The 24958-nt window shown below is 45.2% G+C and overlaps 1 long non-coding RNA gene across 1 annotated transcript; it reads left to right on the top strand.

Moving 5' to 3' along the window:
• The first annotated feature begins 4697 nt into the window (after positions 1-4697).
• LOC309534507 lies at positions 4698-14562 on the top strand. Its single transcript, XR_014220762.1, has 2 exons — positions 4698-4840; positions 13110-14562. It is a non-coding gene; the product is annotated as an uncharacterized lncRNA (long non-coding RNA).
• Positions 14563-24958: the final 10396 nt, after the last annotated feature.

The raw sequence follows: 24958 nt of genomic DNA, 5'->3' as shown, positions 1-24958 counted from the left end.
CAGTTTGGTGTCATCTGCAAATTTGATCAGGATGCCCTTGAGTCCATCATCCAAGTCGTTGATAAAGATGTTGAATAAGACCGGGCCCAAGACAGAACCCTGTGGCACCCCACTAGTCACTCTTCTCCAGGATGAAGAGGAACCATTGATGAGCACCCTTTGGGTTCGGTCAGTCAGCCAGTTACAAATCCACTGAGTGGTAGCATAGTCAAGACCGCATTTTACCAGCTTCTTTACAAGAATATCATGGGGCACCTTGTCAAATGCCTTGCTGAAATCAAGGTAGGCTACATCCACTGCATTCCCTTCATCTACCAGGCTTGTAATTCTGTCAAAAAACGAGATCAGGTTAGTCTGACATGACTTATTTTTCAGAAATCCATGCTGACTATTGGTGATCACAGCATTCCTTTCTAGGTGCTCACAGACTGTTTGCTTAATGATCTGCTCCAGAATCTTCCCTGGTATTGATGTCAGACTGACTGGGCGGTAATTATTTGGGTCCTCTCTTTTCCCCTTTTTGAAAATAGGGACAACATTTGCCCTCCTCCAGTCTGCCGGGACTTCGCCTGTTCTCCAGGAATTCTCAAAGATGACTGCCAGTGGTTCTGAGATCACATCTGCCAGTTCTTTTAATACTCTTGGATGCAGTTCATCTGGCCCTGGAGGCTTGAATAACATCTAAACTAGCCAAATATTCTTGTACTATCTCCTTAGTTATTCTGGGCTGTGTTTCCTTTGCTGAATCACTTGCTCCAAATTCTTCAGGTCGGGCATTGTTTTCTTTATCGGAGAAGACTGAGGCAAAGAAGGCATTGAGGAGTTCAGCCCTTTCTGTGTCCCCTGTTTGCATTTCACCATCTTCTCCTCTGAGTGACCCCACTGTTTCTTTGTTCTTCCTTTTGCTACGGACATACCCATAAAAGCCTTTTTTGTTGCTTTTAACCTCTCTAGCAAGCCTGAGTTCATTCTGTGCTTTAGCTTTTCTGACTTTGTGTCTACACGTGCTGGCTATTTGTTTGAATTCCTCTTTGGTGGTTTCCCCCCTTTTCCATTTTTTGTACACATCCTTTTTTGATCTTAATTCAGTTAAAAGTTCTTTAGATAGCCACCCTGGCTTCTTTAGGCACCTTCCATGTTTCCATCTCATTGGTATTGCCTGACGTTGTGCTTTTACTATCTCCCTCTTAACATACTCCCAGCCATCATGAACTCCCTTTCCTTTTAGTATTGCTGTCCATGGGATCTCACCCAGCACTTCCCTAAGTTTTATGAAGTCGGCTTTCTTAAAGTCAAGAAATTGAGTCCTAGTATGCTTGGCTGCTCCTTTCCGCTGTATAGTAAACTTCAGAAGAGCATGATCACTCGTGCCTAATGATCCTTCCACTTCTACCCCACTAACCAGGTCATCAACATTGGTTAGGACCAGATCTAAAATGGCTGTTCCTCTTGTTGCTTCTCCCACTTTCTGGACAATGAAGTTGTCTGCAAGGCCAGTGAGGAATCTGTTTGACCTTATGCTCTTGGCTGAGTTTGACGTCCAACAAATATCCGGGTAATTGAAGTCCCCCATTACTACTATCTCCCTTCCTTTTGCATGCTTGGCCATCTGTTCCAGGAAGGCATCATCTATGTCCTCCGTTTGGCTTGGGGATCTATAGTAAACTCCCACAATGAGGTCTCTGTTATTCTTCTCTCCCTTAATTTTGACCCAAATGCTCTCACTTTGGCTTTGAGGTTCTAAATCTTGGATCTCTTCACAGGTATACACATCCCTGACATATAACGCCACTCCTCCTCCTTTCTTGTCTGGTCTGTTTCTCTGAAATAGATTGTATCCCCCCATTATTACATTCCAATCGTGGGACTTATCCCACCAGGTTTCAGTGATGCCTATTATGTCATATTTAGTTTGCTGTACCAAGAGCTCAAGCTCATCTTGTTTATTTCCCATGCTTTGCACATTAGTGTACAGACATTGAAGTCCATTAATCATTCCCCCGTGTCTCTTATTTAAGGATTTTTTTCCCCCACATTAGTCAGTTTAAAGCCCTCCTGATGAGGTTTCTGAGATTTTTGGCAAAAACATTTCTCCCAACCGTTGTGAGGTGCAGCCCATCACTTGCCAGAAGTCCATCTTCAAGAAACTGCAGTCCGTGATCTAAGAATCCAAACCGTTCCTGTTTACACCATTTGCGAAGCCAGCTGTTCACTTCCACTATTTCCCCCTCTCTCCCTGGGCCACGTCGTTCAACTGGGAGGACAGATGAGATGACAATTTGTGCATTTAGTTGCTTCAATTTCCTGCCGAGAGCCTCGTAGTCTCTTTTGATCTTCTGGAGGCTATTGCTTGCAGTGTCATTGGTTCCCACATGAACCAAGAGGAAGGGGTAATTGTCAGTGGGTTTTATGATTCCTTGCAGTCGTTCAGTTACATCTTGGATCTTAGCCCCGGGGAGACAGCACACTTCCCGAGACATCTTGTCAGGCCCACAGATCACTGCTTCTGTTCCCCTCAGTAGGGAATCCCCTATCACCACTACACGCCTCCTCTTGGGTTTGGTCGGGGTTCTTCCGTGAGCTGTCCGTTCCAAGGTCGCCTGCACATTCCCTGAGGACTGACTTTGCTGCTCGTCTTCATATACCTGATCGACTGTAATGAGGGAGAGATCCTCAAATGGAGTCTGCTCTCCGTCTTCCATGCTAGGGGAGAGGACCTCAAAGCGATTGTGTATTTCTAAACAATCAGAGTGAACCCTGGGCCTCCTACTTCTTTGAGTCACGTTTCTCCATATATCTGGCTCCTTCTCAGGGGAGTCCCCTGTCTCCTCCTTGGTGGGGACGGTGTGCTCTGTTGCTTCCAAGAAGAGCTCCAGCTCTCTAATTCTTTGGAGCGTAGCTACACGTTCCTCCAGTTGCTGGACTTTGTCTTTTAAGAGGGCAATCAACATGCAATTGCTGCAGGTAAAGCTGCCTGCAACTTTTGGCAAGATGGCAAACATTGTGCAGGAATCACAGGCGACTGCAGCTGTTCCCTCCCCTTCCATCTTGAGATCGTGTCGTTGGGGGTGGCTACAGAGGTCCTCCATCATAAAAAGCTTGAAGACAGGACAAATAACGTCCCCCACAAAAAAAACCACCTAGGTCTCCCCCAACAAACGTTTGAGACTAGCTCCCCTAAATCTAAAAGATGGATCAAACTGCCCTGCAAACTCTGATAAGCTCCTCCCACAGCTAATCCCCTGCCTCAACAGAAACCCTGCCCCCTCTGACCTTTACACAGGGAAAACAGCTAATCAGCCACAAAGAAACACAAACACACAAGAGAAAACCCTTTTTGCTCCTTCTTCAACTGATGCCCTGCAAACTCTGATAAGCTCCTCCCACAGCTAATCCCCTGCCTCAACAGAAACCCTGCCCCCTCTGACCTGGAGACCAGGTATCAGGGTTGCTGGGAAGCAGTCATTATGGCTGGCTACTGTTGGACTCTGAAGAGAGACCTCCCTGCCGCTGAGCATTCCAAGAGTTCCAAGAAACGGAAGTTCAAGCCCTGAAGTTTGAAAAATGGTGAAGCAACATGCAATTTACGTGTACTTACCTTTATCAATGCCCACCATTCAGTTTACAATAATCGATGTTTCTATCAGGTAATCAATATATGTTGTTGGAAAAACTTTTTTTCTCTTAAAAACATATTTAGGATGATATGTGTTGACAAAAATCAGCTGATAATGCCACAAAAATGTAATCGATTTTGTCACAAGATCTGATTTTTTTACAAATCAACATAGCACAAAAACCTGACCTGATGGAGAGAAACGGATGACATTTCCTGATTCAGCAGTGCAAAAATACCCTAAATCAATTGTAGAAATCTAGACAACATTCAAAAGGTAAAAAATTGTTGCCCGGGGGGACAACTTGGGGGGGGGGGGATTCCAAACCTGTTATTCCAAGAAGAAAGGCCTCTGGTTTCTTTATAAATGTATATTTCAACATTTTTTTTAATTCATTATAAATCTTTTCCCACAAGTCTTTCACCTTGGGGCAGGTCCACCACATATGATAGAAGATACCTTCGTTTTCTTTACATTTCCAGCAATGGTTATCACAGTTATGATAAATCTTTGCTAATTTAACAGAGGTCAGATACCATCTATACATCATTTTCATTATGTTTTCCTTTAGTACAGTACATGCAGTGAACATGACCCCTTTCTTCCACAATCTTTCCCAATCCTCAAACATTATGTTATGTCCTACATGTCTTGCTCAATCTATCATCACTGATTTAACTTGTTCATCCTTTGTATGCCACTCTAACAATGGGAAATGTTGTGTTTTCACAACCAACCAAATGTTGCAGGGGGCATTCTCTGGGTGTTTGGTGCTGCTTTGGAGTGAATCAGATGACATTGGACCTTTGGAGAAATTGTGACCCTGTGGGTTAGGGCCTGAAGCCTCATTCTTTTTTGGGGGGGGGCATAAAACGTGGGGTTTTCACTGCCATGGATCACAAAATGGCTGTTGTTTTGTGCAAAGCTGGTAGAGTGAGAAACTTGTATTTTATTTTTATTTTTAAAAAGATAAACTAAAGGTGTGTGCTTACAGGTAAACAGATACCAGTGTGCAGGCAAGAAACAAGAAAATATAGTTGGTCCCTCTTAACTGACATTCTTAACTGAACAGAACTGAAGGGAGGGGCTGGTTCTGGAGCAAAGCTGTTTAGATTGGGTTTGGGTGGATGCGAAGAGGATGCCTCCAACTTCTTGGGCTTTGCTTCTCAACATATTCTGCCTTCTGGGACCCCCCAGCCCAACACCAACCACCTACAAGCAGTGTGGTGTAGTGGTTAAGAGCGGTAGTCTCGTAATCTGGTGAACCGGGTTCGATTCTCCACTCCTCCACATGCAGCTGCTGGGTGACCTTGGGCCAGTCACACTTCTCTGAAGTCTCTCAGCCCCACTCACCTCACAGAGTGTTTGTTGTGGGGGAGGAAGGGAAAGGAGAATGTTAGCCACTTTGAGACTCCTGAAGGGGAGTGAAAGGCAGGATATCAAATCCAAACTCTTCTTCTTCTTCTTCTCTTGGATAGGTGAGCATGCAGATATTTTGGAATGTGAGTGTGGGGCAGGATGACCGCGTATGAAAGCTCATTTGAGCACAAGTGCTGGCCCCCCTTTTCTCTCCCATGGAGGCCCTGAACTGGCCAGCTCCTTGTTCAGGGCCAAAAAAGGGAGAGAAAGGGGAACCTCAGTTACTCTTTGCCTTCTGAGGACAATGTCTCACTCCCAGAGCCCCAAGACTTACGGCTGCTGCTCTAACAGCCTCAGGACATCCAAGGGATCATGAGCAAAGCACACACGCCCTGCCCGCCGGATATGAAGCACTCTCCTGAGAGAATTGGAGTTTTTTAATTGGCTGAACAGAGTTTCAGCCCTTGGGGAATTTGATTTCTTAAGCATACACCTTCCCCTTCCTTGTGTCCCTGGTGAGAAAAGCCAATCCTGCTTTCTTCCTTTGGTAATTTAATCAGAGGAAAGAACTCTTTCCATGGTCTAATAGATTTGCTGAATCATGAATTCTGCACATGCACAGAGGCTATACCTCTTGAAACCCCAAAGATGGGCAAGATGGGGCATTTCTCTCCACCTGGCTCCTCCGGATATTGCTGATGGCCAATGAAAGCCCAAGTAGAGATTTCTAGTGGGGATGTTGCTGTGGTATATTGGAGGAGCAGGGCCAGGAGGCTAACTTGGACACCTGAGAACACAAAAAAGCAGCAGCAAAACAACGACATGTTTCCTTTTAAATGGACCTTCCTGCTGAGTGTAAAGCACAGATCCTCATTTTTAAAGGGAAAAGGGAGAGAAGGCTTCTCCCAAAGTGTTAGCAGGCCACAAATAATGTAACAATAGAACAAAACAAATGTTCCATTTCATGTGATACAGAATCCTATGAGCAAATCTGTTAGATTGAGAAATGTGTATTAAATAAGGGGAAAAAATTAAAGGTGTGTGCTTGCAGGTAAACAGATTGGAGATTTCCTGCAAGATCTCATTGAAGTCTTGCAAGATGTCTAGGAGAGCAAAATATGTATTGAGATTTGGGAGAGATCTTGCATGCTCTTTCAAGGACCAAAGCCATCACTGCTGCAGCGCCAAAGGCAGGTGGCTAAGGGGTGGTGAGTGTCCCACGGGGCGAAATGGGATGTACCCCCCCCCCTCAAGCTCAGGATTCCAGAACTAACAACTGTCAGTTGGGAGGGCCGGAAGGCAAGGACCCACAGCCCAGGTGGGGCTCGCTAGCTTGGGGAGGAGGTGTGTGATTCCTCAGCTGGAGTAGATGCAGGACAGTTGAGGCTCACATGCCTCATCACCGCAGAAGCTATAACTGGAAAGCTGTCCTGGCCAGGCCTGTGTCCTTTGGCTCCAGTTGGGAGTGAAACAGAATGAATGAATGAATGAATGAATGAATGAATGAATAAATTTATTACGGTCATAGACCAGAAGAAAGGGGGGGGGGAAACATAAAAGGCAGCAATAATTTACAAGGGAATGGTGGTGTCAGTTAAAAGTTGTAAAATTATACATAAAAACAATGCACATATACACACACACACATATACATACTCATGTATGCACTACAGTATATGTATGGGCTTAAAAAAAGGGGGGGCTTATCCAGGGGTCAGATCTTTTACTTTTTTACAGCTAATGCCCTCCGCTTGATCGCGGCCGCAGAAAACTTGGCCACTTTCAATGTTACTTCTGGGTTTTTGTCTCCTAGTAGGATTTTCAGCCGCTGAGATTCAGATCGACCTGGAAATTTCTGAACGATAGGGGAGATAAACAGTAACCTGATATCCCCGTAAAGGTCGCAGTGTAACAACACATGTGAAGCCGTTTCCACCTCCTTCAGACCACATGGGCAAACTCGTTCAGCATAGGGTGTGCCCTCGTATCTGCCCTTTAGTAAGGCAGATGGCAATACATCAAATCTAGTAAGGGTAAACGCCCGCCTATATTTTGCGATTTGTAGGTCCATCAAATATGGGGTTAGGTTAAACCCTTTTCCATAATCTTGGATAGCTGGATATTTATCTATCTTGCTCATATGGTCCTGAAGCTCTACATCTCCTATTCGCTGGCTCACCATCATTTTAGCCTTTTCAAAGCCTGAGGCTATAAGTTCTTGTGAGGAAAGCCCCAGGCCCCTCAGTTTTTCATAGAGCGACAATCTCCATTTAGACTGGAACGGGTCTAGTAGAGTCAATGGAGCCACTCCCACTGGGAAAAATATGAGTTTTAGCCAGAAATGAATCTTCAGGATCCATATCCTGGCATTAATAGGGAGTTGGCCAACCTCCAGCCTAACGGCAGTGTTAGAGACACAGGTAGGTAACCCTAGTAGGGAACGATAAAATTTAGTTTGTACTGATTCCAGGGACTTGAGGTTTTGACAATTAAATATCTGGGTGCCATAGGTCAATTGTGGAAGTATTTTTGCAACAAAGACCTGGGAGGCAGCGGGAACATATTGACCTCCTTTTCTATAAAAGAATCTTATGATAGCTCTGGAAGATCTTTGCGCATTTACAATGGAATTCTTAATCTGATGGCACCAAGACCCCTTCTCATCGAAAATTATTCCAAGATATCTAAAAGATGTTACTTGCTCAATAGGTTGGTTATTAATTTTCCATTTATGTCGGAGTTTTCTCTTGGAGAACACCATAATTTTTGATTTGGTGTAGTTTATTATTAGGTGTTCAGCTTCGCAATACTCTGTAAGAGCTCGTAAAAGTTTTCTTAGACCCACACAAGAGAAGGAAATAAGTGCCGCATCATCTGCGTACAAAAGGACCGGGATTGGTGTATTATTTAGATTTGGGGAGTGAGTACTTGCTTCCTCCATCTTTCCGACTAAGGAGTTTATATAGAAGTTAAAAAGAATAGGGGCAAGAACACAGCCTTGCTTGACACCATGGGAACTTTGGATTTCCTTTGATAGGTTCCCATAACAGTCGCATCTAACACGGATCCGAGTATTTTCATGTAGTCTACGGATAAGAAGCAAAAGACGTCTATCGATGTTTGTGACATTTAGTTTTTCCCAAAGTCTGTGCCGGGGTATCGAGTCGAAGGCTGATTTGAAATCTATAAAGGCTACATAGAGAGAGCCTCCTTTCTTTGAGGTGTATTTCTCCACTAGATGTTGCAATACCAGTCCTTGGTCTAGAGTTGATCTATGTGCCCTGAAGCCAGCCTGGGCTTCCTTTAGGATGTGCTCCTGTTCTAGCCAGTCCACAAACTTTTCACGTAAGTGAGTTGCATAAAGTTTGCTGATGATGCTTAAGAGACTGATTGGTCTGTAATTGGCTGGATCAAGTTTACAGCCTTTCTTGAATATGGGAACGATGATTGCCAATCCCCAGTCCTCTGGTATTATTGCTGTTTGATCTATGCTGGTGAAAAGGGTGGCAAGGACTGGGGCCCACCAGTCAATATTGGCTTTGAGAAGTTCAGGAGAGATGTTATCTGCTCCCGGGGCTTTTCTGTGTTTGAGTGCCTGAATAAGCCTCCTAATCTCCGCAACTGACACCGGAGGCCACTCATCATCTGCCGCACACTGTATTAGTGGCTGTGTCAGAGGCAGAGCTGAATATGAAGATTGAAAAAATGCCTCCCAAGTCCCTGCAGGTATAGTATACTCCACTTTTGAGGAAGTAGGTCGCACTCCATTTGCTACCAGTCTCCAGAAGGTGGCCGAATCTCTCTCTCTGGATGCATCTATTAGGCATTTCCATTCTCTTTTCTGTGCCAGGAGTTTTTTGTTTTTGATCAAAATTTTATAATTCCGTTTATCTTCAAACCAGCCCGTGGGGAGTTGGGGTAAATTGGCAGATCTATAATTCTTGTATTTTTTCAGTAAATTTAGCTTCATATCCTGACATTCTTGATCGAACCAGGGTTTGGAGTTTTTATATACTGAGGATTGTCTACTTGGCCTGTTCCTTTTTTCCTTCAGGGGATCTTGAAGGAGTAAAATTAGCTCCTGAAATAAATTTATCTTTAATTCATGGCTTGAGGAAGTTATGAGGTTTTCTCTCTTAATGAGGAATTCCTTTGAGCATAGCCTACTTGAAATTTCCTTATGCAGTTCATCTGTCCATCTAATGCGCGAATATCTGAGCTCCAAAGCTGTAGGGCTCGAATGCTCGATTTTTTCAGCGCAGGATAAATCCTTTCCCGCAGCCACAAGTGCACTTAATGGCAGATGATCACTGTCTAAGCGCTCCTCCACTTTGCATTCCAGAACTTTGTTTTGAAGATCATACGACACAATTATATAATCAATTGTGGAGGCGCCATTGTTAGATATAAATGTGAATTCTCCGACCTTCTCCCCCTCTGTGCGGCCATTTAATATAACCAGGTCCAACTTATTGACCAAGTGTAGTAGGCATAAGCCGGCATAATTGCAGCCTTTATCCTTTGAGATTCTAGCTGGTATTGGGTGGGTTTCCTCTATAATGGGGGCTGTTTCGTGGAAATGGGCACACAAAGCCTCATCAGATTGTCCAGTTCTGGCATTTAGGTCACCTGCCACCACTACAGAGGCATCAGGAAATTGATTTAGTAGTTTGTCAAGATACTGTTCTAATTGAGCCCAAGTATTTCTTATCAGTCTTTTCTCTCTTTGTTGAGGTAGGTATACATTAATCAACAGCCAGCTTTGGGTTCTCCACTGTACTTGCACAGCTGTGGCCAGATGGTCTAGTGGGTCTAGTTTTTTAAATGTGGCCCTTAGCCTTGTTGAGATTAAGGTAACTAACCCACCTTTAACTCGCCCCCCTCTAGTACTTGAAAGACCTGGGAGGGAGAACGCAGAAAAACCATTTAACTCCACTTCACTTGTGCTCCAGGTCTCCTGGAGGAAAGCAATGTCATGTCTCTGGATATATTTAGCAAAGGATTGGTCAGAACACCTCTTTTGCCAACCTGCAATATTCCAAGTTAGCAAGGCAAGGTTGCACGTTGTCTTGCCAAAAATTGGTCTTAGTCAATTTGCCTTTGAAAGATTTTTTGGGCCTATCTTTTTATCTGTTAGTTGGATTTCATTCATTTTGGCAATGTCCATAGATGTATTATCGCCCAGGTACTCAATAGAATCAGTTGAAGGGTGCAGCGTGCTAACGTTAGTGATCAGTACTCCTTTTTTTGGCGAGTCTACCTTGAGGTGTTCTATTTGACTGGTGCCAAGTTCATCCTCATCCAGGTACCTCATGCTGGTCCAAGAGCGCGTTGTGGTTGTCACAGGGGTGGTTTCCTTCTTAGATGGTAGGTTGTTGCTGTCCCTTACGCACTGTGTTGGATCTGTTGTTGTCAGGTTTATCTCTGCAGCTGCAGAGGTAATATAAGGGTAGTCCTTCGTGGTTGCCATAGGGATGGTTTCCTTCTTAGGTGGTAGATTGTTGCTGTCCCTTACGCACTGTGTTGGATCTGTTGTTAACAGGTTTATCTCCGCAATTGTAGAGGTATTATAAAAGTAATCTTTCGTGAGGTCTGTTTTAGCTTTTTCAGAGAGGTTCTCTTTCTTCAATTGGTCCGTTGCCGGTTCTTTCTCTCTTACTTTTTCCTGAGCATTCATCTCTGTTAACTTATTTCTAAGGGTCTCCAATCTTCTCAAAATCTCAGATTGGGCAAAGAAAGGCAACAATCCAAACTGATTTATTAATGCCTTTTCTTCTGGATAGAAGTTATCCATCCCCTCATTAGGCAATCTCATCTCCTGTCTTAGTTTCAAGGGCCCTTGTTCAGTATGTTCCAGTTTGTCTTTTGAGTGTCCTCTCTCCTCCTTTGGTTTACAAGTAAATCTTATCTCAGCAGTCGTAAACTCATCAGGGAACAATTTCAAACATGTGCTGTTTTCGAAAAATCTTGTTACCGTTATCCTTTTCTTTGACAGCAGGTATCTTGATCTATATATATATTTAGCCAAGTTTTGATCTTTGAAGGAGGTAATCACTCGCAGAGAATATCCATTGTAGAATATGAAATCTACTGAGGTAATGTCATTTAATTTTATTTTCCCTGGCAGCATATCATCTAAAATATTCACAAAATGCACCAAGCGTTCTTCCTGTGTAAGGAAGCCCTTTGGCTTCGGGTAGTTAAGAAAAGCTAACTTCCTATCTGCCAACATCAGTTTCCATCCTTTATCCTGGGGCAGGTCTTGCCCTGCTACTGGCTCATCTTGAAATCTGCCATAATCAATAGTGTGGGGTGAGTCTTCTTTAATATTTATGGATCCTTGGGGTTTCAGCATAGAGCACCCGGGTAGTGATTCCGTTTCCTCACTTGTTTTATTAGGCAGCAATGATGTTTCTTTCAGAGACTTCAGCTGGATCTTTTTTCCTGGATCCACATTGTTGTTCTCTCTGCTGCCATGTGTAGCAGGTTTGTTAGAGTTTGTTTTTGATTTTGTTGGAATCAGCTTATATAGTCTTTTCCAGCATACTTTGCATGCACGTCGGTTTGTAACAGATTTCCTTGCAGTTTTTATGTTCTTACTTTTCTTTTTAGTTTCAGCTTTCTTCTTATGGGGTCTCTTACTAATGCCTCGCTTCTTTTGATTTACTTCAATAGGAAATTCAGTTTTAGGGGCAGATACATGCAGTCCTATGTCCTTTCCTTGGTGTAAATGATTTTCCGCTGCTGATCCTTGTGTGCACTTGCTGGTTGCTGGTTGCTTTGTATATTCTGGCCCTTGAGGGGTGGTTTGTGGATCAACACCATAGGGTTCTGAGCCTTTAGCTTGGAAGGGATAATTTTCCACTAATGTCAGGAGCAGCCCGTTTGTTATTGTTAAGTATTTTTTCATAGCTGCCAGATCCAGATTTATAGAGAGCAGCCAGTCCTGAGGATAGCAGTCATTGTTTTCCGTCTGGGAGCCCATAGATGAAGTCTGGGGTTTCTGGGAGTTTCGGGTTTCTTCCTGTAGCTCTGAAGATAATATCTCAGCCAAGACTATTTCATGGGCCAGGCTCATTGTATTTCTATTTTGGTTGTTATTCTCTCTGTTATTCTCTGTGTCCTGTATTCCTCTAGAGAAGGTTGAGTGATCTTGAGCAGCAGAGGGAAAAGGAAGAGCCTCATCCTGCTTCAACTCAGCCATCTCAGCCATCTTTTGCTCATTTCCATTTCCATTTTCGTTGTCCCTTGTGTGTAAGAAGTATTGCGTGATTTTACTCTGTTTCTCATAACACTCCTGGAACAGTGGGCTTGTCACTATCCCCAGGTCCCTACATTGCTTTCTGGTAAGTACCATTTGTAAATCTTTGTCCACCCAGCTATGGGCTAAGGTCCAAAATGAGGCAAGATTTGGGGTAGCTGTTTGTAATTTGTAATTTGATAGCTTATAGTTCAGAGCGTAACACGGAGTTGGCAATAAATCAGCTGTCAACCGTTTTCCTTGTTGTCGGTCAGACTTGAGGGGTGCGGCGTCGCGGGGAGTAAAACCCTCCGGACATCAAGATAACAAGGTAACAAGGTAGCAAAGGAGCTCTTTTTCTTTAGAAGCAGCAAGCTAAAAGGACTATTAAACTACTTAAAAAACTCTGGAGGAGTTAAAAAATATTATAAAGGGAGTTTCAAAGGTTGGCCCGGTGTCGAGCCTGTTTAAAAAGCAGATTTAGAACTTGCCTCAGATAACCTCCAGAACTCTGCAGCTAGTTCGGCGGCCATCTTCCGGTGCTAATCAACCCGGAGTGAAACAGATGACGTCTGATTTTGGGCGAAATGTTTTTTTTTAAAAAAATTATGATTTTCAAGTTTATACATTTCAATAATTTTGCAGTCATTTTAACATTTCAAAACTTGACTTCCTTCTTCCTCTTTCTGCAGTTCCTTAAATTGATTCTTCATATCTTATGCATATCCAAATTACCTTAATTTCTTCATTTATGCATCTGCTTTAAATATATAATCTTATTAAACTGCAGGTTATTCCAATAATCCTGCCAATGTTCTTATCTGTTTACAGTTTGTAACTATTCATTAAACCATTTCCATTCTTTAATAAAAAGTTTGTTCTCTTGCTCCTAGAAATGGTCAGCATGCGACAGAGGCCACATCCTGGGAACGGCTTTGACTGGCCACCTAAACCAGGTGAGGGCAGCCAAGGTGTCTCAAATGCTCAGGAACTTCCCCTGTGTGCAAAGACAGGCTCCAGCAGATTGAGCGGACAAGACCAAGCGTGGGCCCAGTGGTCAAGAAGGTGGTTTCTGCAATGCTGTGGAGGGAAGTGAGGGGCAGATGGGGCTCATCCACCTAGAAAGAAAGCCCATCGAGGAGAAGGAAAACTCTGATCCTAATTTGCCTTGTGGGATATCTTTGGGAGCTGAAAAGGCTAAGGAGTAAACCCTACACAAATCTGGAGTGGAGTCCCTCAGGCGGTTGGATGGCGCCATTTACAACCCCTTCTGACAACTCCTGCAGCCCAACTGGTGCCTAACTCTGCTTTCCTTGGAGACACATCTGCAAGGCCAAGAGAGGGAGTCTTGTCATCTGGGAAGCCCAGGACCTCCAGACACACTGCGCAGTCTTGCTCCCTGGAGAGGTCCCTTTGGGACTGCTGACACCCTTGCTTGACTTTTGACATCACCCCCGGAGGCACACTCCATTGCTTCTCAAGACAGACAAATGCCAACATTAAAAAACTATTTAAAAGAATTTTATTTCATTCACAAAAGACAATCTGGCATGTGATTAGGACAGTGGTTTTCAGACAATGGGTGACACGTTTATTGATCTAGTTTGGAAGTCTCTGTCTTGTCTTCGCACATGTGCAGTTCCATCTAGGAGCAACAACAATGGAAGGAGCCAAACTGTCGACTCCTGCAGCGAGACTCAGGATTTCCACTCATGCTCACAAACGTAGGAAAAGGCACCGCCTAGGATAAAAGGATGATCACAGAGTAGCATGTTTGTAAAGGAACTTGATTAGAATAATAATAATGATTTTTTTTCCCTATTTGGGTTTGTGGGGAAGGGGGGGGGACTGGGTCTTGGTGGGGAGGGAGATCTGTGCTGGAGCTGCTGGTCTCACTGCTGTCGCTGCCCGGAAGAGAAAATAAGACAAAAGATTTTTAATCTTTCCATTTATTATTATGTTGACAACCCATCTTTCCTTCAAGGATCTTCAGGTGGCTTACGCTATTCTCCCTTTCTTTAATTATACTTATTTCCTCATTCCATTTCTCTTCCAATATCTCTTCCTCCTCCTCCTCGCAGACCAGGAGGTGGATTTTAGGGGCACGACAGCAGGAGGCCAGCAGCTTGCACAGCCTGCCACACTGGCCATTCTCTGTTTCAACAGCCTTTGAGAACAACTGAGTAGGCATCTAGAGCGTCAACTGAACAGGCATGTGGATCAGCTAGTCACTGGGCACAGTCTATTCTTTTGGAGGGGGCTTTCCCCAGTTTCCATTTATAAGAAGTTTGAAAGGTTGCCTCTTTATAAAGTCTGTTTCCTTGTGACGAGAGACCACACTGGAGACTCATAGTGTTTTTGAAATATATAAAGGTAAAGGGACCCCTGACCATTAGGTCCAGTCATGGCTGACTCTGGGGCTGCGGCGCTCATCTCGCTTTATTGGCAGACTGGTCACGTACAGCTTCCGGGTCATGTGGCCAGCATGACTAAGCTGCTTCTGAACCAGAGCAGCGCACGGAAACGCCCTTTACCTTCCCACCGGAGCGGTACCTATTTATCTACTTGCACTTTGACGTGCTTTCGAACTGCTAGGTTGGCAGGAGCAGGGACCGAGCAATGGGAGTTCACTCCGTCGTGGGGATTCGAACCGCCGACCTTCTGATAGGCAAGTCCTAGGCTCTGTGGTTTAACCCACAGTGCCACCCGTATCCCTATTATTTATTTATTTAGATACTTGGGTTTGGGGCGAAGGGAGAACTGGGTCTTGGAGCGGGGTAGAGCTGTACTGGAGCTGCTGCCCTCACTGCTATCGCTGCCTGGAAGAGAAATGAAGAGAAAAAATTCTTAATTGATGACCCATCTTTCCTGCAAGGATCTCCAGGTGGCTTGCGTTATTCTCCCTTCCTCTCTTCCTCATCCCATCCCTGAACTCTTCTTGAATCAGGGAGCTGCCTCCCCCCATCCCAGTGATCCAGATTCTCTCTGGCCTCCCTGTTCCTCAAGAACAAAGATCACCATCTCTCACCATCTATATTGGCATCGGTGGCATCCATCCCCTGGTCGCTTGGTCTTACATAAATTGTTTTCACCTTCACTAAAGATTCCTTCTGATCTTCATAACCATCACTTCATTCTCCCATTTCTCTTCCAATATCTCTTCCTCCTCCTCCTCGCAGACCAGGGGATGGATCTTTGGCACATGACAGCAGGAGACCAGCAGCTCATGCAGCCAATCTTTATAAACTAATCTAACCATGACATGGTTCCCTACGTTTCTGAATCTTGAGGGATAGTAAAAGAAACAGAATACAGAAGGAATTAGGAATCCTACTTATACTTCATATGAAGAAAGTCTCTTCATTACACCAGAAAACGTATTTCCTTTCTCACAAACTACCTCCTCAAACTAAATATGCTCATCTTTAATTTTATAGTCCCTCTCCTCTTTTGTCCAGTTCTGCCCCTCCTTTCGGCGCTTTTCTTTTCTTGATTCTCCAATTAGTCCGGCCGTTTCTCCCAGACCACGCTACACCATCTTTGCCATCTTTATAGGTTTGTGTTTAATATAAGTTCAATATTAAAAGTGTTGTTTTTCCCAGTAACTTCCACTCTTTTACCACAAACAGCACTGACAATCCAAGTCTTTTAACTCAGTCTCTTTCGCTGGGCTCACGCCACTTCAAAGTAAAAAACAAGTTAAGTCCTTGAATTCCGCTTCTTTTAATGGGCTACTACTGCTGCTGCAGAGTGAAATTTGAATCTGTCTTCCTTTTCTTACTGGTACTTGTTAGAGAAATCTTCGCTTATGGTTAAGTATAATGAGAAAGATTTCCAATATATTTAAGATAAAATCTCCCGTTCTTTACTCTTTATGTGCTAGTCTTTTGGGTCTGTTTCTGAGCAGTTCACTTTGTATAAATAAGTCTCACAGACCCTCTTCTCCTCAAGCTCTCCTTGTTAGCTTAGTCCAGTAATTAAGGGGATTGGGAAAGTGAGATTGCTTGTGTCCTTGCGTCTAGGTACTCTCTGTCGACTTACCTCCTGGTTAGGACGTGGGCTTTTTTGATGCTGCCGGACAATGTCAGCCCTGGGATCCCTTTCTGAGGTCGAAGCATGGGTACCCCCAACAAAAATTTGGTTTTGTAATTTGGAACTAATGTGATTTGATTGGTTTCCTAAGAAAAATTATTTTGTATAAAAAAAAAAATTTCAGGGGAAATGTGTGTGTGTCCTATGGAGTGATTGCAGGCTGCGCAGCTAAGCCCAAAGCCAGAACAGAGAGAAGGAGCGCTGCACAGCGCTCCGTCTCACTGTTCTAGCTTGGGGTTAGCTGCGCAAAGCCTCCGCAGGGCAGCGGGGTGAAGGCACCCTGCTGCCCTGCGGAGGCTTCAAAGGCCGTCCCCGAAGCCAGAACAGCAAGGCGGAGCACTGCGCAGAGCTCCGTCTCACTGTTCTAGCTTGGGGATGGCTGCGCAAAGCCTCCGCAGGGCAGCGGGGTGAAGGCACCCTGCTGCCCTGCGGAGGCTTCAAAGGCTGTTCCCGAAGCCAGAACAGCGAGGCGGAGCACTGCGCAGAGCTCCGTCTCACTGTTCTAGGTTGGGGATGGCTGCGCAAAGCCTCCACAGGGCAGCGGGGTGCCTTCACCCCACTGCTCTGCGGAGGCTTCAAAAGCTGCACTCTGTTGGCTTCAGGCAGCTATCCGCAAGCTTTCGGAGCGTATCAGGAGTTCCCGCTGCGCTCCGAAGGCTTGCGAATAGCCGCCTGAAGCCTGGAGAGTGAGAGGGGTCGGTGCAGAGAGTTTTCCCTCTCTGCGCAGTGCCCCTTCAGCGAAGCAGGAGGAGAAATGGAAGGGGCTCCGTTTCTCCTGCCGCTTCGCTGAAGGGACGCTGAGCAGAGAGGGAGAGAATCCCCCCCCCCAGTTCTCCCCCTCCTATGGTCCAGTGCATCTTATGGTCCGGTGCGTCCTATAGAGCGAAAAATACGGTAGGTGCCGTTCTGGTGGGAAGGTAAACAGTCTTTCCGTGCACTGCTCTGGTTTCGCCAGAAGCGGCTTAGTCATCCTGGCCCCATGATCCGGAAGCTGTACGCCGGTTCCCTCAGCGTATAGAGCGAGATGAGCGCCCAACCCTAGAGTCGTCCGCGAGTGGACCTAACGGTCAGGGGTACCTGTACCTTTACCTAGGCTTTTTCCAGATCTGCCTTACTGCCCTATATTTCTAAATCTTGAGGGAGAGCATAAGAAGCAGAATGCAGAAAGAATTAGACATCCTACTTACACTCAAGAAGAAGAAATCTTCATTTTGCCAGAAAACATCATTACTTCTCACAAACCACCTCCTTTCTCCTGAACTATCCTCAGATAGTTGCTCTTCCCAAAGTCCTCAGCCAAGTCACTCAGCAGGGGGACGTGTCACAATGGAGGACATGACCCTGTTGCTTTAGCTACCTTGCTTAACAATGTGAATTGTTCCCCTTAACATTAATTTTTCAAATATATCTTCCAGTGGGTTTTTATTTTATTTATTTAGGAAAGATCTAGAGCTGGCTTCATCCAGCACGGTGCGTTTCTGGACAGGACAGGAAACACCTTGCAAACACACACTTTTCAACATGGCGGTGTCACCAAGGGAAAACACTCCTGGCCTAGACTATGGCTGCTGTTTCTCAATTAATAGTAAAAAATGACCCTTCTCAACATCCTGTAATAATCTGCCCAGTATTAGGATGGACAGGAGCAGGACTTCACCCTTAGACCTCCTCATCCCCCTGTTTCTTTCTGTTTCTGCCCAGTGTCGTCTGTCAATCAACAGCTTTCCTTAGCTTGCAAGGAAGTGAAATGTTATGAGTTACTTGGTGCCAGACTCCCCTTTGCCATGAGTTTCTGGGTGCCAGGCACTGAACCCCTGGACACTGAACATCTGGGGAATTGATCTAAGCCATGTTTAAATGTCCCCCAAGCTCTACATTTGATTGTTGGTTATTAAAAACTGATTGAAACCATTTTATTTCATTCACAGAAGAAATTTTGACATGTGATTATGATGACAGTTTATATAATAAAGGTGACACGTTTATTGATCCTCTTTGTAAGTTATTATTTGTCTAACGTATTTTTTATATATATTAATCAGTAAGGGGGTGGGGTGGGAAGCAGTGTTGCATATGAAACTGGTGGGTGACTGTCATTAATCCAGATCCATTTCATAGAATCATAGAAACTTATAGCTGGAAGGGACCCCAAGGGTCATCTAGTCCAACCCCCTGGGATGCAGGAATCTCAGCAAAAGCATCCATGGCAGACGGCCACCCAACCTCTGCTTAGTAACCTCCAAGGAAGGAGAGTCCACCACCTCTCGTGGGAATCTGTTCCAACGCCAAACAGCCCTTACTGTCAGAAAGTTTTTATGAATGTTTAGTTGGAATCTCCTTTCTTATAACTTGAATCCATGGGTTTGAGTCCTACCGTCTAGAGCAGGAGAAAACAAGCTTGTTCCCTCTTCCATGTGACAGCCCTTCAGATATTTGAAGATGGCTGTCCGATCTCCTCTCAGTTTCCTCTTTTCCAGGCCAAACCTACCCAGCTCCTTCAAGTGTTTCTCTTCAATCTTAGTTTCCAGACCCTTGGTTGTCTTGGTTGCCCTCCTCTGCACACATTCCAGCTTGTCAACACCCTTCTTAAATGATGGTGCCCAGAACTGGACACAGGACTCCAGGTGTGGCCTGACCAAGGTAGGAGAGAGTAGGACTTGGACTTCGTTTCATCAGGACCCTGGACTTCCATAGATGCAACCGAGAACAGCATGACCATTTTCTGCTGCTGCACATTCCTTGTGGCTGAGGCTCAGGGTAACGCCCCCGGGACCTTTCAGTTCATGGTGTCCATGGAGGCGCAGGTCAATTCTGCGTCCAGGGCAGTTGTTGACCAGCTTCATCTAGTACGCAGGCTGAGACCCTACCTGCCCACAGACTGTCTCACCGGAGTGGTGCATGCTCTAGTTATCTCTTGCTTGGACTACTGCAATGCGCTCTATGTGGAGCTACCTTTGAAGGTGACCCAGAAACTACAGCTAATCCAGAATGCGGCAGGTACACTGGTGACTGGGAGTGGCCCCCGATACCTACATTGGCTCCCAGTATGTTTCCGGGCACAATTCCAAGTGTTGGTGCTGACCTTTAAAGCCCTAAACGGCCTCGGCCCAGTATACCTGAAGGAGCATCTCCACCCCCATTGTTCTGCCCGGGCACTGAGGTCCAGCGCTGAGGGCCTTTTGGCGGTTCCCTCCCTGCGAGATGCCAAGTTACAGGGTAGTGGTGCCTGCCCTGTGGAACCCCCTCCTACCAGATGTCAAAGAGATCAACAGCTACCTGACTTTAGAAGACATCTGAAGGCAGCCCTGTTCTGGGAAGCTTTTAATGTTTGACAGACTATTTTATTTTAATATTTTGTTGGAAGCCGCCCAGAATGGCTGGGTATAAATCATAAATTATTATTATTATTATTATTATTATTATTATATTATGATGATGACTGTGAGGTGTTACAAGTCATTAACTTCAAGCCACACTGCCATGCCTTTGAAGACACAAACCATCCCAGCTTTTCAGAGACGGCTATCATGGCTTCTTTAATCTTTGTTTATTGCTCCACCATGTGGCTGAATCATATAAAGCACTGACTTTTACATATCTCTTGACCTCTAATTGCAAGAGGATCTCGTTCACTTGGATTATAATCTTTATAAATTGGAGTTGTGGAGCAGGTCCTCGAGAGTGGGGAGGCACCATTCCTCCTCAGTCCAGCCCCTGACAACCATGTGGGTTACTGCGTCGAGGGCTCATTTTGTGGGGCGATGTGAAACGTAGTGTTTTCACCCCCAAACCTTGCAGGGGGCATTCTCTGGGTGTTTGGTGCCGCTTTGGAGTGAATCGGACAATGTCTGTCTTTTGGAGAAATTGGGATCCCGTGAGTTAGGGCGCCAAAGGCTCATTTTTTGGGGTGCCATGAAATTTGGGGTTTTCACTGCCAAACATTTCAGGGGGTCTTTATTTTTTTAAAAAAAAATAATTAATTTTTATTAACAGGCCAATCAGATCACATTAATTCCAAATCACATTAGTTCCAAATTATACAGCCAAATTTTTAAAATTTTGTTGGGGGTACCCATACTTTGAGCTCCGAAAGGGATCCAAACATCACTCTTGCTGCTGCTTTAATTACACAGTTCTGTCCAGTTCTCTCCAGATAGTCTCTTTGTTATTTTCCTCATCTTCTTGTTGTTATCATATATTCCTTTCTTTGTGATCTCTGATAATCTTCACAAGCGGGTTGAAAACAAACATATCCTGTGTGGATTTTACACTCTCCAAGAGCCATATCACATAAAGGACAGGCGCCATTTCCACACCTCCGTACAGAACATCCCCACAGTCTGTCCGTTGATTTCCACAGGCCTGCCAGTCTGTCATCCATTCTCTCAGGGGGGCCTGCCAGGTCAAACTCACATTCCGATAACCCTGGTCCTCCTCCCCCTCGTCCTGCTGTGGGCAGGCCTGCCGTAATGAATCCCTATTTGTTACTGCGTCACAAAGCTTTCCTTCCTTTCCCGATGTTCCCACAAGTCCTCTCTTTGATTAGCAATTTATTTCCACACAGTTCTTAATCTCCTGCTTGTGATTAGTAATTTGCAACGATTCTTTCTCTCTGGGGGGGAGGGTTATTGGGTACGCACATAAGACAAAAAAGAAAAGTTTTTTCCTCCCCCTCCATTCCGTTTCGCTCCAACATACCAATCTTTTAATGATAAGTCTTCTCTTGATTTATTGTCCAGCCCGTCGCTCCGCGTCACAGAGATCCCATTAATTAGCCATCTTTACTCCCGATCTTCACTTGAAGTATGTGCATTTGCTTCTTATCCAATTATTTATTTCGAGCTGATGCAAACCAGTGCGCGATCAGAGACAGCGTCCGGGAGAACCGACCTTCGTGCCTAGTGCCCTCACCCCCTTCTTTCTAATCCGGGGGTGAATTATGGACACAGCAGGCAAGGCAGTGCCCCCCCATTCCCTTGGGGGGCAAGGGAGGCTGCATACTCCCATATCAGCCTCTTAATTACCTTGTGTGGGTCGGAGAGATGTTATTGTCGGCCATCTTCCAATGCGCCCCCTGGTGGCCTCCCCATTTCAGGGGGTCTTTAGCAGGTGTTTGCCGTTGTTTTGTTGTGAATCCTAAGACATCGGGTTTTCAGTGAAATCGTGGCCACCATAGCTTTCCTGACAGATGATTTGGCCTGTCACCCTTGTGTGGAAGTAAAGGATGAGATTCCCCTACTACTCCGCCTGGCGTCTCCAATGTGGTGCACTCAGCCTCCACTCACACTATTCCTATGTTGGGAAATTTGGGGGTGGTTTGTGGGGATGTTATGTACTGAGTTGAATAGGATCCAAAATGCAACAGTCTGATTGGTCCTAGAAGAATAGGATCCAACATGCAGCAGTCTAATTGGTCCTAGAACAATGCAGTAGTCTGATTGCTCCGCAGGAGCCACCCAATCCAGCTCCAGGTGGAAGTGAATCCACAACCTGATTGGCCTACAGGAGAATCCCAGAATTAGCCAATCACGTGCAGCCCATTGTGTAAATAATGTATGTAAAACAGATATTGTGGGGGAACTTTCATTCCTCGCTACTATCAGCTGAATATAGTGCATGAAATCCACTCTCGACTCCGAGTATATTTCAGGGGAAGAGCTGTTTGGGATATTTCCTGCTTGTGAATTATTGGTGTCTGTCTCTCTCTCTCTGTGTGTGTGTGTGTGTGTGTGTCTAAAGCTTTAAATCTGGGGTGGGCATGGAAGTTCCGAGGTGGGCCACCAGGTGGCACTGCAGGCCACGCTCCAGCTGCTGCTGCTCCAGGTGCCAGTAAGTCTCCCATTTTCAACCTCTTCCTCCTCCATTGCACTGGCTAAATGATTCATTGCTGGACTCCCATCGCTGAGGCCAAATGTACCTTTACCGAGCAAAATATCCTTTCGAATTCTACACCCAGCACATGGAACCTGACAAAGGGGCAATACGAGTGGACTCCCTGTGCCCTTACCACAGCAAAAAGACTGATACTGGTGAGTTGGAAAAATAAAAATGTGTCTCCCTTCTATGATTGGACTGAAGACTTCTACAAACTCACCACATATGAACAACCTGCAGATAAACGCAGACTTGCCATGGACAAGTTCAATGATACAGTGGTACCTCGGGTTAACATACACTTCAGGTTACAGACTCTGCTTGTAGCCTTTTTAGCCTCGGGTGAGAAGAGCTTTGCGCCCGGGACGGGGAAATGGGAGTCAACAGACACTCAAGGAATAGTTTCAGAGAAAAGCTTTATTCTGCCATCCGGGGTGGCAGAAGGAGCAAGTGTGATAGATTCACAAAACAAGCACGAGTTCACAGCCATTTGCGCAGAGTATATATTCCCCTTCCAGTTCCCTCCCCTTTCTCCTCCTCCTCAAGAGTCCGGCCCCATGACGAGTTTCCTGAGCATGAACAGAAAGCTCCTGTCTTGGGACTCTTTTGGACTCTTGGCGCCCTTCCCAGGAAAGGGGGATGAGAAGCCTTGCTTTCAGCATGTCCAAGAGATGTTTCTTTTCTCTTGCTCTATCGGCACAGTTCTCGGAAAGAAAAGTGGCAAGTTGAATGTACCTTTTGGCAAGGTCAGCTAGCCTGAGAAGCGACCTTTGTTACAGCAGAGCGAATGTTTCTGATGCTTACCTAATGCCTTTTAGCTGCTGAGAAAATGATTTTGAAAAGCTTTGAGAAGCTTTGAGCCTGCTTTGAGGGGAGGGGTGACTTCGGGCCTAGGTGGGGTCACCTGTCCTCACCTCCTTCATGCTAACCCAGAAATATTACCTCGTGTTAAGAACGTTGTTCAGGATGAGAACAGAAATCGTGCTCCGGCGACGTGGCAGCAGCGGGAGGCCCTATTTGCTCAAGTGGGGCTTCAGGTTAAGAAGAGACCTCCAGAACGAATTCAGTTCTTAACCTGAGGTACCACTGTATATGGAATCCATTTTTTCAAATACTGTTCTTCTTTGGTGATCATTTGTAGCCGAGTAATACTGTCTTCCGCGAACACGGTCTTAACAGTGAGTCCGTAAGTGACTGTGGAGACCAATTCTGGATCCACACGTCCTTCCACAGTGGGGACATTGGATTCCGGGCAGGAGTTGATCACTGTGAGGGTTTGCCAAGCGTGCCTTCCTCTTAGCACATGTCTTCCTTTCGTCCTGAGTTCGAGCATCTTCAAAGCACATGATACCTTTGGTAAAAGCTGTTCTCCAATTGGGGCACTGGCAAACCAGTGTTTCCCAGTTGTCAGTGTTTATACTACATTTTTAAAGATTTGCCTTGAGAGAGTCTTTAAACCTCTTTTGTTGACCACTAGCATTACGCTTTCCATTTTAAAGTTTGGAATAAAGTGCGGTAGTTTCTTTGGAAGACAAGAATCAGGCATCTGAACAACATGACCAGTCCAATGAAGTTGATGTTGAAGAATCATTGCTTCGACACGGGTGATCTTTGCTTCTTCCAGTACAGTCATACCTCATGTTACGTTTGCTTCATGTTACCTTTTTTCAGGTTGGGTCCCGCGGCGACCCGGAAGTACCGGAAAGGGTTACTTCCGTGTTTCGCCACTCGCGCATGCGTAGAAGTGCTAAATCGTGTCAACATGATTCATGGTGTCAACATGAATGTGATGTGTTACAAGTCATTAACTCCAAGCCTCAAACCACTCCAGCTTTTCAGAGCTGGCTATCGTGGCTTTAATCTTTGTGCATTGCTACACCGTAGAAAGCACTGACTTTTATATATCTATTTTCACTGCCAAATGTTGCAGGGGGCCATTTTCTGCAGTTTAGCGCTGCTTTAGAGTTAATTGGATGACGTCAAGTTTTCAGTTAGAGCGCCAAAGGCTCATTTTGTGGGGTGCTGTGAAACGTGCGGTTTTCACTGCTAAACACTGCACGGGCCATTTTGCCAGTGCTCGACACAGGAATCCCTTTCCCATAATATCTTATACATTTTAGACAGCACTTTTACGTTATGCAACAGGTCTCTCTCCAGTTGTGATATTTGGCAAAATCTTGATCCTGAGAGTTAGGGTTCCGAGGGCTGATTTTGTGGGGTGCAGGAAAACATAGTGTTTTCACTGCCAAATGTTGCATGGGGCCTTGTTACAGCATATGGCTCTGCTTTGGAGTTAGTCGGACAACCCCCGATTTTTGGCGAAATATTGAAACTACTGTTTAGTGTGCTGATGGCTCATTTTGGGGGGGGGGGGAGCTGTGAAACGTATTTCTACAGGGGCTCTTCCTGGAGTTTGGCACCTCTTTGGAGTTAATCGGATAATGTCATATTTTTGGCGAAATCTTTATGCTGCAGGTAAGGGTGTCGAGGGCTCATATTGTGGGGCACCATGAAGTGTAGTTTTTTCACTGCCAAATGTCACATGGGGCCTTCTCCAAGCACAGTGGTGCCTTGCAAGACAAAAAGAATCCGTTCTGTGATTCTCTTCATCTAGCAGTTTTTTCGTCTTGCGAAGCAAACCCATTGACGGATTAGCGCTATTAGCGGCTTATCTGCTGATCGAATCAGCTGATAAGCGGCTTAGAAAAAGGGGGGAAAGGGGGAAAAACCAGCAGGAACTCGCAAGACATTGTTGTCTTGCGAAGCAAGCCCATAG

The sequence above is a fragment of the Podarcis vaucheri genome (assembly GCF_965113315.1).
Source record: "Podarcis vaucheri genome assembly, chromosome: 6".
NCBI lineage: Eukaryota > Metazoa > Chordata > Lepidosauria > Squamata > Lacertidae > Podarcis > Podarcis vaucheri.
Note: the sequence above shows the minus strand (reverse complement) of the source record. Positions and strands in the feature narration are given on the sequence as shown.